At 36.3% G+C, this 3,313-nt stretch overlaps 2 non-coding genes across 2 annotated transcripts; one reads left to right on the top strand and one right to left on the bottom strand.

The window, feature by feature from the left end:
* The first annotated feature begins 276 nt into the window (after positions 1-276).
* Positions 277-381, top strand: LOC115942348 (U6 spliceosomal RNA). The gene has a single exon (XR_004076955.1). It is a non-coding gene; the product is annotated as a U6 spliceosomal RNA (small nuclear RNA).
* Positions 382-1,813: 1,432 nt separating this feature from the next.
* On the bottom strand, positions 1,814-1,920 carry LOC115942354 (U6 spliceosomal RNA). The gene has a single exon (XR_004076959.1). It is a non-coding gene; the product is annotated as a U6 spliceosomal RNA (small nuclear RNA).
* Positions 1,921-3,313: the final 1,393 nt, after the last annotated feature.

Raw genomic sequence — 3,313 nt, 5'->3', positions numbered from 1 at the left:
TTGTCAAAGAGTACAGCAAACATTAAATGGGAAAAAAACTGTATGAACATGGGGGAAATTTTCAGATAGAGCATATATTTCAAGAAAAGGTTTTTAGAAGGCAGGAGTTAAGGCTAATAAATATAGGTCCAAATTTTGGCTTATAGCCAATATAGTAGGAATTATTAATTAAACCCTCTGCTTATTACCCAGAAGATCAAGATAAATTTAAAGGCCTTAGACAATTGAACAGAGGAGTAACATGGACAAACAGATGTATTAGGAAAATTTAGCAATGCTCACTTTGGCAGAACATATACTAAAATTGGAACAATACAGAGGAGATTAGCATGGCCCCTGAACAAGGATGATACACAAATTCATGAAGTATTCCACATTTTTCAGCATAAGAAACATAGTCAATGATAACGTAATAGTGTTGTATGGTAACAGATGGTAGCTAGATTTGTGGTGAATGTAGTATAACATAGAGATGTTGAATCACTATGTTGTATACCTGAAGTGAATGTAACATTGTGAGTCAACTATACTCAAATAAAAAGATTTAAAAAAAGAGACAATTTAGATATACAGTTTTGAATTAAGGAAAAATTAGAATTGTACAAGACCTTCTAAAACATAATTACTTTGTAAGTCAGGGAGCCTCTTTGGCGGGGGGGGTGGGGAAGGAAAAGCTTGAAGTTTTAAGAGATCTATGCCTAAAGGAATATGTAGGCCTTGTTATTAGATTCCAAGGAAGAAACTTCTCAGGACACTGAGCCTTCCTAGGTCTGGCCTAAGAGGCTATTGTCCTGAATCCACAGAGCATTCTATCTCTTACCTGATCTCTTTCTGACAACCCCTAATCATGCTGCAGCTATCAACTTAGCCTCCCTTCCTTGGGAAGATTTTCCTGACTCTAAAAGACTCTGATAGATGTCTATGGCACATTCTTTTACCTTTATGGTAGTTCTTACCACAATGTATTTCAATTCCAAGAATATGTACCTATTTTTTTCTTCTTGAAACTTTTTTTCTTGTTTACTTTCTATCCCTGAAGGATCTTGTAATTTCCTTTCAACCATCTACACATGTAACTTTTTTTTTTAAAGATTTTATTTATTTATTGGACAGAGAGGGACACAGTGAGATAGGGAACACAAGCAGGGGGAGTGGGAGAAGCAGGCTTCCCGCGAAGCAGGGAGCCCGATGCGGGGCTCTATCCCAGGACCCTGGGATCATGACCTGAGCCGAAGGCAGATGCTTAACGACTGAGCCACTCAGGCGCCCCTATACATATAACTTTTAAATCTATGTCCAAAACCTGCTGGAATTCTCTACCTTGATATATACAAAACTAAAATTATCATCCTATTTTTTTCAAAATCTCATCCTCCTCCTCCTGACTCCTATTTAACAACCTCATTGTTCTCTTGGTCACAAAAAAAAATCTTGAATTCATTCTTGGCTCTTCCTCTCACTGTGCCAGCCAGACAAAACATGGCCAGTCCTGTAGATAGCCCCACTGTCTACAGAATGCCTTTCCATTATTCTGACTCAGAGCCTCGTTAGTTCCTACCTAGATGAACACCTTTTGGCTGGCCCTCTGATTCAAGAGTCTCTCCTACCCCCGTCTGCTGACACATTCCTGCCAAATTTTCTCTTTTCTAAACCTTTTTATTTCAGTATAGTTTACCCACAATGTTACATTCACTTCAGGTATACAACATAGTGATTCAACATCTCTATGTTATACTATATTCACCACAAATCTAGCTACCATCTGTTACCATACAACACTACTACGTTATCATTGACTATGTTTCTAATGCTGAAACGTATGGAATACTTCATGAATTTGTGTATCATCCTTGTTCAGGGTCCATGCTAATCTCCTCTGTATTGTTCCAATTTTAGTATATGTTCTGCCAAAGTGAGCACTGCTAAATTTTCCTAATACATCTGTTTGTCCATGCTGCTCCTCTGTTCAAATTCCTTTTCTTGTCTCAGCATATTAAATCTTAACCGCTAAGCCTGCTTTCTAAATCCCCCATAATATGACTCCAAACTATCCTTCCAGCCTTAGCATCTACAATATCCTCAATTAAGTGTTCCAACCAAATTCTCTGTTACTCAAAAAAAATCCTTATACTTTCTCAACTTCATTATTTTTTCATTTTCTTTGCATAGGAATACATCACTCACACAATCTGTACCTAAAAATACCTTTTATTAAAAAATGATCTTTCTCTCACTTCAATCCCAATCTGTATTTTGGGACAAAATTTATATTATTGAGTTCCATCTTTTTTTATAGCTTCTAGTCAATTTGAAGTTCCTTGAGGAAGGAATCATGTCTTGTTTTTCTTAGTATTATTTTCAATCCGTCACCCTAGAGAAAAGTAGTAAAAATCTGAATGGAAGAAGAAAGCTCACCAAACAATATTCCTGCAAATGTCCCATAGTGAATTAGAAGCAAAGTGGAAAAGTCTGGTTATGCTCTAGATAGAAGAAAGATCCACCTGAGGGTAGGCTTCTTCAGTCTGTGGGGAGTTTGAAATATCACAGAGAAACTTATTAGGTAAATAATGGAAAAATATTTGCATGTGTTTATTATTTAATCACTCAGTACTTACTAAATGCCTATTGACATCCTCAAAATATTTCAAAAGAAGTTCCAAAAATGATAATTTACAGTATTCAAAGCCTCATTCTAAGTGACTATACTGTGGAGAAGTTTCTCTTGAGAATAAAAGATCGGCAAAACCTCTTCACTTGTTCACAAAGCCACCTTTTAACTCAGAAGTGTCCTGGAGTTGAAAAGGTAGTAACTCAAAAAGCACTGAGCAGCTGAACTCAATTCAACTTTGAATACTTCTTTATTTTTAGCAGATTCTCTGTTTCTTTTAGGTACATAAAAAATGCAAACTAGATCTTAGTAGAGCGGAGGCTGTAGACTTGCAAATAATAAATAGGCTGTTTGATAATAAGAAAAGCAAAATGCAAGCAAAAGAGCAAATGAGATTACAAATAAATTCAAAATGTCAGCTATAAAAAGAACCATGACTCGAGATCATAACAGATGCAAGTGATTTTAATAATCTAAAAAGCAAGGCCAAAGATGGTGGGAAAGAAAACCAAAATAACAAATGGTACCTGAGCAAAATATTTAATTATTGTGGCTGTTAGACATCCAAATGGCCAACAGACACATGAAAAAGTGCTCAATATCGCTCGGCATCAGGGAAATCCAAATCAAAACCTCAATGAGATACCACCTCACACCAGTCAGAATGGCTAAAATTAACAAGTCAGGAAACGACAGATGTTGGCA

This window comes from Leptonychotes weddellii, chromosome 5 (genome assembly GCF_054177405.1).
Source record: "Leptonychotes weddellii isolate Sample4059 chromosome 5, ASM5417740v2, whole genome shotgun sequence".
NCBI lineage: Eukaryota > Metazoa > Chordata > Mammalia > Carnivora > Phocidae > Leptonychotes > Leptonychotes weddellii.
The sequence above is the reverse complement of the archived record's forward strand: the minus strand, read 5'-3'. Positions and strand labels throughout refer to the sequence as shown.